Here is a 15,086-nt window from a genome sequence, read left to right on the forward strand (position 1 = left end):
GACTGACTGAAAGAAATCCATATTTGTTTCTGTTTCCAAGAGATGTGGTCCAACAGAATGTGGAAATTATTGAACAGTATCAATTGAACAATATCGTTAGTATACAGGCAGGTAAAATGCTGTTGAAGATCATCCTGAACTGGCTAGAACAGTCCATTAATAGAGATTTGTGAGAAGTTCAAGCTAATTTAGAAGAAACTGTGACATCAGTGTTATCAACCCTGCTGTCAGATGAATCCTGACTAAAGCAGAGAATACCAGAAGAATGTTTACTTTTGTTTTATTGACTATTCGAAGACTTTTGACTGTGTATATAATAAGACATTATGACTAATATTGAGAAGAATGAGATTCCCAGAATACCAAATTGTGCTTATGGGAAATCTATACCTAGATCAAGAAGCTATTATGCAAACAGAGCAAGGGAACACTGCATGGTTAAAATCAACAAAAATATCAATCAGAGTTGTATAGTTTCTCCATACATATTCACTCTGTATTCTGAGAAATTCATTTGATAAGCTGGGCACTATGAAGAACAATGTGATATCAGGAGTGGAGACCCTTCAACTATCTGTGTTATGCAGATGTCACAACCTTGCTTGCTGAAAATGAGGAGGACTTGAAGCACTTGCTTCAGAAGATCTAAGACTACACAATTCATTACTTACTGTCTAAACATCAAGAGAAAAAAACCACAAAAATTCCTTAGCACTGTATTTGTAGGCAGCATCATGATAGATGGAGAAAGGATTGAAATTATTAACAATTTCATCACACTTGGGTAAACCAACTTCCCTTGGCACCAGCAGTCAGAAGATAGGAGAAGCATTGCAATGGGAAAGTCTACTGTCAGAGACCGCTCCAAATTACCGAGGAAAAACGATGTCCCAACTTGAAGACTAAGGTATATCTGATTCGTGCAATGGACTTTTCAATCACTTGGTATATAGCTTAGAACTGGGCAATGAATAAGGATGATAGAAGAAGAATTGATGTCTCTGAGTTGTAGTGTTGGAGAAGAGTACTGAATATACTAATGACTTCCAAGAGAACAAACTGCTATGTCTTGGAGAAAGTGTAGCCAGAGTGCTCCTTAGAGGGGGAAAAAAAAGATACAACTTAGTTGCACATACTTTGGGCATCTTGCTAGGAGAAACTAATCCCTGTAAAGGGACATCATGCCAGGAAATGTGGAGGTTCAGTGTAAAAGAGGAAGACCTTCCATGAAATGTATTGCCAGAGTGATTATAAAAACAGGCTCAAGTATGTGGATAGAATAGGATGGTATAGAGTTTAGATCTGTTTTTCAGAGAGCTGCTATGAGTTCTATTCATCTAGATGGTAGTTAACAAAAAAACAATAGACAACTTGATATGGGCTCTGCAAAAGAGATCTGAGTTTGATTTCTGACTTCGTCCTTTGTGGTGAACCCTGGGATACCTTAATTAACTTTGCTGAGCCATCTTCTCCTTGCCTGTGAGAACAAAATTATAATACTATTGACTGCAAAAGACGTTGAGAGAATTAAAGAAGGTAGAGGTATAAATGAAACCTGAACTGTGGTGAGTCCTCTAGGCATGTACACTTTAAAGGTCTTATATTTTTTATTAAATCCCATAATGTTATTCTCTGCCTTGGATAATTATGCTCATGAGCTAAATATCACTTCTTTGTGAAATTGTTACACTAGTAAAAAGTACCCAGGGGCTCTATTTGAGAACTACCTATTTTTTTATTGAATAAAGCCCTTTGACATATCCTTCAAAGTAATGAGGAAAGAATAAGTATATAGATTTATTCTTTATGACAAGCTTTAAAACGAATGGTCTTCAATATGGTCCAAAAGATTACTTTGAAGAAAATATTTTGTTCAAATATTTAATGAGTTTTATTTGTTTCCCTTATAAAGAAAAAATGGGGGAATCTCATTAAATTGTGAGTACAGAAGTTCTGACAGATATTTCTGCTGAATTCAGGAATAAGAGGTTTCTTGGGACCAGGTAGCATAATAGCATATATTTTAAGACAAATTTAATAGAGTTGAAAAGGAAAGATCACACAAATCAAACAAAGATCACATAATAAAAAAGGAATGTATGTACTGTTTTTTGTTTATTAAATTTTATATTCCAAATATAATCAAAAGTAGACCCAATTCTTTGCCCCTTCACCTCTCTGTTTATCCCTTGGATTACCATTTGTCCTTAGCAAGGAACCACTTATGGGCAGTCTTCTTCCATGTACTTCCTCCTCCTCCTCTTCCTCCTCCTCCTTCCCTATATTCTTACATGATTTAAAGTTTATGTCCGACATCCTATCCTGCCTGAACCTATTAATTTTTTTTTAGTCTCAGCAAAAATTTGTTCTAATAATTTCCACACACATAAAGAGGTTTTTTAATACTTTTCACTCCACCTTTTTCAAACAAGGAAACATTAGAAAGGCTATGTTTATATTTAAAAATATGATATAATATTTGATATTATCCCAAGTACTTTGTGAATTATTTTTTTAAAATTAGAATTATAGTTAAAGTGCTTTAAAAACAGCTTGTAGATAGAAGACTGTTTTACAAATTGGCATATCACTTTTAAAGATGATTCTCTCATGACAATCTGCAGAGTTTATTATGACATACTTAGTTTCACATAAAAAGGTGATGCATAAATATATCTGAGCTGTCATCTCTTTAAAAAACGTGAGTGATAATCTACTAGAAATACAAAGATAGCAAACCAAACGTGATTATCTTCTTATCTTGGAATGAAATAGAACTTTATCAGGAGCCATGGTGGTACAGTCAATAAGAAGTTGTGCTGCTCACATAAAGACAAACTGTTTAGGACTCTCTGTGGCTCCAAGGGAGAAAGACGGGCCATCCCTTCCTGCTCAATTTACAGCCCCAGAAAATTTACCAAAGGATCTTCTATGAGTCAGCTCTGACTCCACTTCAACGAGTTGTTTTTTGTGTGTGGTGGTGTTTGGTAGTTTATTTGGTTTTTGGGTTTGTTTTTTTTTCTAAATTTTATTTTATTCATTTTAATGAACATTTACAGAGATTTTGGATTTCCATTCATTCATTGTTGCACTTTTCTCCCTGCACACCCCTCCTCCTCAGTTCGCTCTTTTCTTTGAAAAGTAAAAGAAAAATTCCTTCATTGATATACAATCCCCCTGCCCCAAATACACTCCACTATGCAACCTTAATTCTGGACTCTTGTCATAACCATAATACCCAATCATACACAGATTTTAAACTGTTCTCTCCCTCATCTGTTTCAATGCAGTATACATAATTTATCCAGTTTTTCTCAGTCTCACCCCAACCTTGATGTCAGTCTCATTCTACAACAGTGGCACTATGCAGTATTTATCTTTTTGTGACTGAGTTATTTCCCTCAGGATAATGTCCTCCATGGTCACTCATTTTGAATAATATTGCATGAGTTCCTTGTTTTTCAATGCAGCGTAGTATTCCATTGTGTGAATATACCACAGCTTCTCTATCCATCGTTTGTTGATGGGCACTTAGGTTGTTTCCAACTCCTTGCTATTGTGAACAAAGCTGCGATAAACATGGGTGTGCGTATATCTGCTTGGATGGCGATTGTGGTCTCTTTAGGGTATATTTCCAGTAGTAGAATTGCTGGGTCAAATGGTATCTCTATTTGCAACTTTTTGCACCATACTGCCTTCCACAGTGGTTGCACCATTGTACACTTCCACAAATAGTTAATAAGGGTTCCAGTTTCTCCACAACCTCACCAGCATTTGTTCATTGCTGTTCTGTTAAATTTTGCTATTCTTACTGGGGTGAGATGATATCTCATAGTTGGTTTTTGGTTTTTTTAAAATGGTTTGACCTTTATAATTCTTTCTGCTCATGTAGTCTGGATATAAATAATTTTGGAAATTACTTTTTTTAAACCACTTTTTGTTGTTGTATACCATCGAGTTGGGATCAGCCAATAGCTGACCCTCCAGTAGATTTTCAGAGACAATCATCATATCGAAAGAGATTGCTCATTCTTCTCCCACCAAGGAGCTGGCAGAATCGAACCATGTGCCTTTGGGATTGAAGGACAAATTATTACCACCAGACTACCAAAAAGCCCTCATATTTATTTAGGGAAAGTAAAATTTCTGGTAATATTTATGTAAGTTTGGCATCCAGGTAATTAATATAGCTGATCTTTTATTGCATTTGTGTATCTCTTATGATGTTCAAAGATGAAGAAGTCACCAGATAACTATAATACTTTTATTTACTTTTTATATTTTATGAATTTTAATTGCATTGAAAATAAGATATTTGTAATCAAACAAACTAGATTTGGCATAATAAGAGTACTATGGCTGGATGGATAGTAGTTTGACACTTCCGTTTAAAATTGAAAATAGAAATACCATTTGATCCAGAAGCATTAGAACTACATATGAATCTTAAAGAAATAATGACTGCAACACAAGCATATAAGCACAACCCTGTTTATTACAGCATAATTCACAATAGCAAAGATATGGAAGCAACTGTGTCCATTAATGAATTAATGGATGAATGGATAAAGAAATGGTAGTATAGTCACACAATGAAGTATTATACAACATTAAAATATAAGAAAGAAATTTGTGAATTAGTTAACAATAGGGATAAATTTAGAGGACATAATGCCACAAAAAGTCAATCATTGTCTAAGGCCACACTTTAAAAACTATTAAAAAGTTGTTGTTATGTACCATCTACTCTGAACCAACTCATAGCAGATCCCCTAATGGGTTTTTAAAGGCAGTTAATCACATGGGAGACAATTGCCCATTTTTTTCACACAGAATGGCTGATAGACCTGAACCATGTCTCTTTGGGATTGCAGCACAGATAGATAAAATAATTCTTAACGGTTAATAGGGAGGTAAGGGAAGGAAATCAGAGTGCAAATTAAAAATACATAAGTCTCCATTTATGCCCCAGTTCTATTTTTCTCAGGGTATATTCCAAGCAGTGGAATAGCTGGATCATATGGAATGTCTATGTTCAGCTTTTTTGAGGAAGTGCCAAACTGCTTTCCAGAGTGGTTGTACCATTTACAATCCCACCATCAATGTATAAGAGTTTCTATCTTGCCACATCCTCTCCAACATTTATTACTTGCTGTCCTATTAAACTTTGCCACTGTTATTGGAGTGATATGGTACCTCATTGTGGTTTTTATTTGTATCTCTCTTATTACCAGTGATTTTGAGCATTATGTGTCTGTTGACCATTCAAATATCTTATCTTCCTTCATGAAAATTCTATGTCTTTTGCTCATTTTGTAACAGAGACTTGTACACCAATGTTCATAGCAGTGTTATTCACCATCACAAGAACATGGAAACAGCCCAGATGTCCAACCACAATTGAATGAATTGAGATATTATGGTACATTCATACAATAAACTATTATGTAGCAAACAGGAGCATTGAGTTTATAAATTATTACCTAACTTGGGAGGGACTGGAGAGTATTTGCTGAGTGAACTAACTCAGTCCCACAAGGACAAATATTGTATAAAGCCATTATTGTAGAATGAGTATAAGAATCCAAGGAGGGAGGAGGGTGGAAGCATGAGAATGTGCAGGAGGAGGGTGGGATTAATCATGAGGTTATACAATTTAATGGGGAGGGGTGAGGGAAATTGGAGGAATTTGGTCTGACAAAACAATGTATTTGAATTTTGTAAGTAAACTAGTTATTGTTGTTGATTGCCTTCAAGTTGAGCATGACTCATAGCGACCCTATGAACAAAAGTCCTAAAACCCCTTTATCAACATTTATCAAAGTTCATAAACTAGTATAATAAAAAAAATAGATAACAGGTAACTAAACAGTTGCTCTGCTAACTCAAAGCCTATACCTTTCTAATAGGTCAAATATACTAGTGGAAAAAAAAGAGAAAGATAGATAATCACAGTCTCAGAAACTCAATGGTGGGTAAGTTCTGATTTGATGGCAATGAGTAGTTATTGTTGTTGAGTTGTCCATATCATGTGGTGGGACTAATGACTGTTGAGTACACTATGATTGGTAGAATATCAATGTAAAACAGGGAGACGTTTAGTTGGATAGATTGACACAGTACTGCAGTAGTGGACTGACATAAGCAATGTTTGTGAGGATGATGCAGGATCAGATATCTCATTGCTACTTTGAATTGAGTTGTGGCGGCATAGTGTGCAGCGTATGGAAAAGTAGAAGGTTTGCATGTACTTATTGCTTCTTGGGAGAATTCTAGTAGTTTACAGCCTTGGAGTAAACTCGGGGCCCTATTAGTTGGAACTAATTTGATAGCAATGGGAGTGTAGCTACCCTTCAAACTGAACTCCAACAGAATCCTTTCTGATAGATAGCCAACCATCACCAGGTTCGTGTCCCTACAAGGAGAACTGAAATGGTGCTATGAGAGTGGCAAAAGAAGAGGGTAAAGGTTGAATTTAAATTTTCCACAGAAAATGTAAAGTAAATTTCTAGAAATATGAGACCTTAAAATAGTTTTGAATAATTGACTTGATGGCAACTAACAAAGACAGAGTGGTTGCTAAAAATGAAAAACTTAACTCACTGTTGCAGAGTTGGTTTTGATTCATAGTGATCCTGGAGCAAGATTATGAGGCTGTAAATCTTGACAGGAAAAGACTACTCATCTTTCTCTTTCAGACACTCTAGGGGATTGGAACTTATAGAGATTCAGCCCTTGGGGTGGCAGCACAACTAACTAGGAGCTACAGCATCAGAGCTTCAAGAGGTTGACAGTAACAAATAAAAATGGAGATGGGTGAAATATTCTTCAAAAGTTCACTTGTAGCAGTTTGACCATAAGTGAGGCTAAGAAAGATCAAATAAAGACCTACCCAAATGAAAAGATGCCCTTGAATCAGGTAGCAAGTGCTGGGAGGTAATTCTTCACTATTCAATAGAACTATATCCGCTGAGCTGTCTGCCCCTTAAACTGCAGTTATCTCCGTGGTCTGAGCAGAAGACGGTGAGCTCCAACCATTTCCCTTGAAAAGTATTTAGAATCAGACAAGCTTAGAAGTGGTCCAGGCTTTCAAGTATAACTTCTGGAGCAAATATTTGATCTAATGCAGAGTGAAATGCATTAACAAAGATGGCATCAGTAGTAGGCACTATAATGAGGTGGTCTGAAGCACAGACTCTCTAGTCTGACCATCTGGGTTTGAACTCCAGCTTCCCCATCTATTAGCTCTCAGAACTTGGACATTTTACTTAACCTCAGAGATTTTTTCCCCCCTGAGGAGTCAATCAAAAATCTGATACAGGTTTTGTGAGTTTTAGATGAGAAAATGATTGGAAAGTATTCAAAACAGTATCTGACACTTGAAAACACTGAAAAATACACTGTAATTAAAGTATAACAAATATTTGATATAAAATATTTCATTTTTTAAAGAAGCTAAATCTTATAATTGGACCAGAAAACAGTTCTCAGAACAGAAGAAGGAAACACTGCATGGTTCAAAATCAGAAAAGGATGCATTCTACCTCCATACCTTTTCAATCTATATGCAGAACAAATCATTTGGGAGGCTGGGCTCCATCCATGAGGAGGAATGTTGCATCAAGATAGGAGGAAGACTCAACAACAACCTATGTTATGAAAATGACACAACCTTGCTTGCTGCAACTGAAGAGGATCTGAAGTGCTTGCTGCAGAAGGTCAAGGATTATAGTCTTCAACATAGATTGAAGCTCAACATCAAGAAGACAAAGATTTTTGCCACTGGGCAAAAGGCAACACCATGATAGATGAAGAAGAAATTGAGGTTGTTTACAGTCACAGTTTGCTAGGCTCTACAATCAACACTCTTGGTACCAGCAGTCAGGAAATTAAAAGACAAATTACACTGGGAATATCTGCTGTCAGGGACCTCTCCAGGGTACTGAGAAGCAATGATGTCAGTCTAAAGACTAACATGTGCCTGATCCAGGCCATGGTCTTCATAATTACTTCCTGTGCATCAGAGAGCTGGATAATATCTAAGGATGACAGAAGAAGAACTGATGCCTTAGAGTTGTAGTGCTAGAGAAGAATCTTGAGCATACCATGGACTTCCAAGAAAACAATAGGTCTATCTTGCAGAGGGTGAAACCAAGGAGAACCTTGGAGGTTAGGATTTTGAAGCTCCTTCTCACATACTTTGAGCATGTGGCCAGGAGGGACCAAACCTTGGAGAAGGACATAAACCTTGGAAGGGTGGAGGGATAAAGTATGAGAGGAAGAACCCGGTGAGATATATTGATACAATAACTGGGGCAATGGGGTTAGTTAAGTGTGTTGGAGTCAGTGAAACTGGCTTAGGGCAAGGCAGGCTTCGGTACATAGGGTTATTATGATTTGCAGGGGCTTTGACGATGCATAACAACAACATTAACAATATGAAATTCAAACTGAGAGGTAACATCATATACAAATGAGAACAAGAGGCTTTAGATTTGCGTCAATATATGTATGCTTAACTCCACTGATGTATACCATTGCCAGTAAGTTTATTCAAACTTATCGCAATCCTCCATTGGCTTGACTTTATTGTGTTGACTCAATCTCTGTTGAGAAGACTCCTCAGCTTTCTTCTGAGAAGTAGATTTGAATGACTTAATTTTAGTTGGCAGCACAACACTTTATACAGTTAGTTTATAGCCAGGGCTTCTTTGATTATTGAGCTTAAACAAATTCCGTCAAGTTCACAAAGTCCTTTATTGTTAGACCAAGATGAATCTGGTTATCATCTTTGCTCCCGAGCAAGGGACTGTATGGAGTATGACTGAGATTTCCAGACTCTCTGAACTTTCCTCCCTGCTCCCATTGAGATTTGTGGCCTTAAAACTGACAGAGTGTTGCCCAATGGAAGTTCACCCTGACTTGGAACTGACTTGCTGGCAGTAAGATTTGTCCTTGCTCAGTTTTGTCTTATTTTCTATTTGTTATATTGTAACAATTATTTTCCTTCTGTCATAATTAGTAGTCTCCTTGAGATAAGAGCGTACTTCTTGATCATCACATATCCTTGGTTTTTAGCATAATAAATTAAAGATAGCATTGACTGGCTTACATGAAGTTTGAGATTAAGCAGAGTACATATACTAGTCTGACTACAGACTTGGAAACAGATGGGCCCATTAGTCAAGTATATCTGTCTTTCTCTTACCTATTCTTTTTCCTGGATCTTTGGATTATGCTTTTACTTTTCTATTTTCTTCTGGCACAGTGGCTAAATGCTCAGTTGCAATGGGAAAGGCTGTTGTCTGGCTCCACCAGCTGCTCCAGAGTAGAAAGCTGTGGCCGACCTCTGTAATTTGTCCTTCCTAGGATTATTTGGATATTCATTACCACATGCATATTGTGCACATTGGTCTGTATCGATCATTATTGTGTTCTCTGGACAATGACTAGGGATGATAGAGTGAGAACTGATACCTTTGAGCTTTGGTGCTAAGAAAAGTATTGAATATATCATGGACTGCTAAGGAGAACAAACAAGTTCTTCCTGGAGAGGGTGAAGACAGGCTGTGCCTTGGAGGCAAGGATTCTGAAGCTCCATCTTACATACTTTGGACATGTTGCAAGGGAGGATTAGTCTTTTAAAAGGGATGTCATGCTTGAGAGGGTGGAGGGACAGCATGCTTGGGAGGGTGGAGGGACAGCATAGGAGAGGAAGACCCTCAATGAGATAGATTGATTCTATCACTGGGGTAATGAGGATAGGTGTGTCAGAGACAGTAAGTTTGGCAAGAGATAGAGCAGGGTTTTGAGCTGTTGTACATAGGGTCACTGTGATTTGGAAGTGACTCGACGGCACATAACAACAACAGCAGGTCCATCTTTAAGTTCTTGTGAATTCATCATTGTTATATTATGGCTTGTTTGTCTCATACTGAGCTGCAGGGCACTTTGTGAAGATATCTAGGGTCTATATCTTTTTAGTATTTAGTGAGCTCTGGTAGTCTAGTGAGTAGGGAGTTACACTTATAATCCAAAGTCAATATCTCTCTAGGGATTTGAATAAACCAATGGAGTCTAGGGAGAAAGATGAGCAATCCTCTCCCATGGGATTTACAGCCTCTAAAAACTGACTTTCAATGCCATGAGTCAGTCTCAATTTGATTACAATGAGAGGAAGAGAGGGAGGGGACAAGGGAAAGAAGGAGAGCTGCTTAATAACATTCCCTGGTGCTGGAAAAGTCCTTGACTTTGCAGACCTCACTTGGTTATGGAGAAATTTTGCTCTCTAACTAGAATCTGACTTGATATACACTGTAGACATCTCTACTCTGGAGTTCCATTGTTTCCCAGGGTTCTAACCAGAAAAGAGAACTAGTTTAGAAAAATATTATTTACTTTCTTCATTCTCTAATTTGAAATATCTTTAATGGCTCTTAGTCTAGGCCCCTTCCCGAGATTTGGATTTGGAATTTTCATGAACAAATGTTTTATTTTTGTTTCTCTTCTAACTTTCTTGTGCTTAGTCCAGGAAAAAAATTTGTAGCATTTGTGATATCCAGACTTTTTTTCCTGGAAAAAATGCACTCATATTTTCTTGCACCCATATATTGTTCAGCTACAAAAATTTCTGAGAGTGATCTTTGGAAGCTTAAAGGCAAGGGAAATGGTATTTTTCTTCTTCTTCTTTCTGCTATGATAAAATGAAATCATTGCCTTCTTGGGAAGGATAAAGAAAATAGTAATTCTCTTAATTTCTTTTAAGAAACTAATCATTGCCACAAACCACACATTGGTTAATACTTTTTGAAATGCTATACTACCCTGTAATATATGGAATGCGTTTAAATCTTCCTGCTTCTTGGACAACGGACTGAAGTGGGAGGGAGAATGTGTGATCTTAGTGAGTTTTACAACTTACTGGGAAAGGCATACACAGTGATGATTTTTTTCTTAAGGCCGAAGCTCTGAAATATTTATATTGTTGGTTTACTCTTTTCTTCTTTAAATCCTCAAACTTTTCCTTAGTCACTGGACAAAAACTGCTTAGAGAATTAAAGCAATCTCTTAGTTCTGGATTTTTCAGCCAGAAGATGTTGTTTCAGCATAAAAGGTAAACTTTTTAACAGATATATTTAATATTAAGTATTTTTCACTAAAATTTATTTATAAATAATTTACCATTAAGGCAGTTCCAACTAACTCATAGTCATGATAAAATACAGAATAAAAGTTCCCATAGACTGTCCAAGGCTAAACTCTTTATGCAGACTACTGCTTCAAATTTTCCACAGAGCCAGTGGTGAGTTTTAATAGCCAACCTTTTCGTTCTCTTTCTCTTATTGCTAAGAGGTCAAAACCCACAGTGCAGCTCCCTAAGGAATATGCCACCAATCAGAGCTCCCTGGATTTTGGTTAGGCTTTAAATTCTTTAATCACTGTACCACTAAGACAGTATGTTGCAGGAGGCTTAAGACTTCATTAGATATTTACAACTGTCTAAGAATTAATCTAGGAGTTAGTTTAAAAAGATCTGTTTTGACTTAAAAAGGAATCTCTTGAGTCAAACATAGAATTTCACTGCACTTTTGCACAAATAGACTGTTGATATAATTAGAAAAATTCAATCTAAATCTTCTAGTTCATTATTTGACTCAAGAAGGCACAGATTTAAAAATCCAGATATTTAACACCCAGTTAGGCCTTCTACAAATAAAGATTCATAGTAAGTCTTTTGGTGGTGTTGATTTTTTATGATAGAGATCGCTGTAAAAATCTCCTCTATATTGAATGTTGAACAGGAGTTACTATTATTTTGACAAATCTCCTAAGGTATTTGACACTCGTGTGACAAATAGTCATGATGAGACTGATTTAGATGGATGACAGACAGCTATAATGCAGTTCTACCAATTGATTTTCAGTCGTGAAATGAGTCAAAAAAGCTGAGGAAAACATTAATCCAAATTGACAGAAAGAGATCCACTTGAACTGTAGGTGATTACTAACGGGTTGGAAATATCCAGCACAGGTTAATTTTGTTAAAACAAATAATTACTATTGTCGACTGTGTAGTAAACAAAAAGGAAGGTAAACTTCATTTCACATGATTAGAGCATGGCAGTCAGCAGGAGCTGGTCTTCGAAAAAAAGACCTCATGCTGGAAAGATGGATGGTCAGTGAAAGAGAAGATTTGCAACAAGGTAGATTGATACAGAGACTAATAATGGACTTGAGCATGGCAGAGATCATGAGGATGGCACAGGATAGGGCAATGTCCACATCTACTGTTCAGCAACAACAGCACTCTTTATGATTATATTTAAAATATACGCGATCATGTAGAATTATAAAGTTGTGATCGAGTAGGTTCTGACTCATGGTGAACCTATGTGTATCAGAATAGAAATGTGCACTGTACAGTTTTCAAAGGCTGTTTTTTCAGTAGATCTCCAGACCTTTTCCCAGGAGATTTTGGGGGAACCTGAGCGCCCAACCTTTTGACTGGAACATGGTAAACATTTACATTCTTGATAAAGCTTATGTGGAGTCTCTTCCTAAAACTAGACTCCATAAAGAAGCATGAGGCATTAGGATTGAAGGAAGTCTCATCAATAAGCTGTGTTATGCAGTTGACACCACCTTACTTCTGAGAATAAAGAGGACTCGAAATATTTGCTGCCGATGATCAAAGATTAAAGCCTTCAATATGAATAATCTCTTAACATCAAGAAAACAAAATCCTTACCTCTGGGCCAGCAGGCAACATCATGAATGTTGCTGTTGTTGTGTGTTATAAAGTTGCTTGTGACTCTTAGGGACCCTGTACACAGTAACTCTGAACCCTGCTCTATCCTGAGGCAGTCTCACTATTTTTGATACACCTATCCTCATTACCTCAGTTACTGCGTCAATCCATCTCATCAGGGGTCTTCCTCTCCTTTCCAAGCATGCCGTGTTTTTCTAAGCACTGGTCCTTCTTGGCAACATGCTCAAAGTATGTATACCCATTGATATATTTCAACAAACAGAAGCTGCCCTGGATGATCTCACCAAGTTGTGCCAAGAATCTGGAGGACAACCACTTGGCCATCTGGCTGGAAGAGATCTATATTTGTTCCCATTCCAAAGAAAGATGATGCAACAGAGTGAAGAAATCATTGAACAATGTCATTAATATCACATGCAAACAAGATTCTGTTGAAAATTATCCAAAAATGACTGGAACAGCCTATTAACAAAGAACTGTCAGATGTGCAGGCTGGGTTTAAAAGAGACTGTGGAACTGGGAATATTATAACTAATGTTAGATGGATCGTGGCTGAAAGTGGAGAGTACCAGAGGAACATCGATCTTTGTTTCATTAACTATACAAAGACATTTGACTGTGTCAATCACCACAAACTGTGGCTAACTCTGAGAAGAATGGGAATCACAGAACACTTGATTGTGCTTATATGAAACCGATACTTGGACCAGGAGGCAGTTGTCAGAACAGAGCAAGGAAACACTGCATGGTTTAAATTTGGGAAGGGTGTATCCCAAAGATATGTCTTATTTCCATACTTTTGCAATCTGTATGTGGAACAGATCATCCAGGAGGCTGGGTTTTTGAGGAGGAATGTGGCATCAGGATTGGAAGAAGACTCATCAACAACCTCTGTTATGCAGATGACACAACCTTGGTTGCTGAAACTGAGGAGGACCTGAAGCACTTGTTGCAGAAAATCAAGAACTGTTGCCTTCAATATGGATTGAAACTCAACATCAAGAAAACAGATTTTCACCACTGGTTTGATTGGCAGCATCATGATAGAAGGTGAACAGATTGAGATTGTTGACCGCTTCAGTTTGATTTGCTCCACAATCATCACTCTTGGTATCAGCAGCCAGGAAATCAAAAGACACATTGCATTGGGCAAGTCTGCTATCAAGGACCACTCCAGAGTACTGAAGAGCAACGATGTCAGTCTGAATACTAAGATTATCCTGATCCAGGCCCTGGTCTTCACAGTTACTTGCAATACATCAGGAAGCTAGTCAATTACTAGGGATAATAGAAGGAGAATTTATGCCATTGAGCTGTGGTGCTGGAGAAGAGTACCGAAAATATAATGGACTGCCAGGAGAACAAACAGATTCTTGCTAGAGAGTGAAACCAGGCTATTCCTCAGAAGCAATGATTCTGAAGCTTCGTCTGGCATACTTTGGACATGTTGCAAGAAGTGACCAGTCCTTGGAGAGGAACATCATGCTTAGGAGGTTAGAGGGACAGACCCTTGATGATATGGATTGACCCGGTGACTAAGATAATAGGGATGTGTGTGTCAGAGACAATGAAATTGGCTCAAGGTAGATCAGGGCTTTAAAGCTGTTGTGCATAGGGTTGCTATGAGTCAAAAACAACTAGAGGGCACATAACAACAACAATTGTGCAGCAAGAAGCTACACAACAATCTCAAAGGAACAGAATTGTAGGCCACCAGCTTCTCTGTGGGAGAAAGTTAGGTAATCTCCTCTGGTGTGATTAACTGCCTCTGAAAACCCACTGGAGGGTCAGCTATGGGTCTGTTCTGACATTACAGCACAGCAACAATAAATGTTAGCTTTTAAATGTATTTAAAAATATCTTTTGACATGAAAATTTTTCACTTTCCTCAAGTTATAGAAAATATTCATGTTGCCCATTTTGCAAGTAAAATACTATGTGACAGAGTGAAAGTGAAATATATATAATGAAAATTAAATACTCTTTAACACTCTCACTCAAATAGCTCTACCATTCAATTTTAGACATGTCACAATTTGTATAAGTGAAAAAAATACAAATGTACAAAGAACAAATAGAAGGAAAAATTAAAAACAAGTAGAAGGAAATATAAAATAGCATTGTCAGCCAATATTTATTTTTATCTCTGGGAATACATATTTAACAAAATAAACTTCATGTTCAAGGAGCTGTTAATAATAAAAGTAAAGAAAACAGAACAATAAAATTTCTTTCCCCAACCTCTACTAATACTACTTTTTATTCTTAAAATTGAGACTCTTTCATCTTGTTTATATTTTTGGAATCCTCATTATGT

This window comes from Elephantulus edwardii, unplaced genomic scaffold (genome assembly GCF_000299155.1).
Source record: "Elephantulus edwardii isolate Elephantulus edwardi_28Jun2011 unplaced genomic scaffold, EleEdw1.0 scaffold00180, whole genome shotgun sequence".
Classification (NCBI taxonomy): Eukaryota; Metazoa; Chordata; class Mammalia; order Macroscelidea; family Macroscelididae; genus Elephantulus; species Elephantulus edwardii.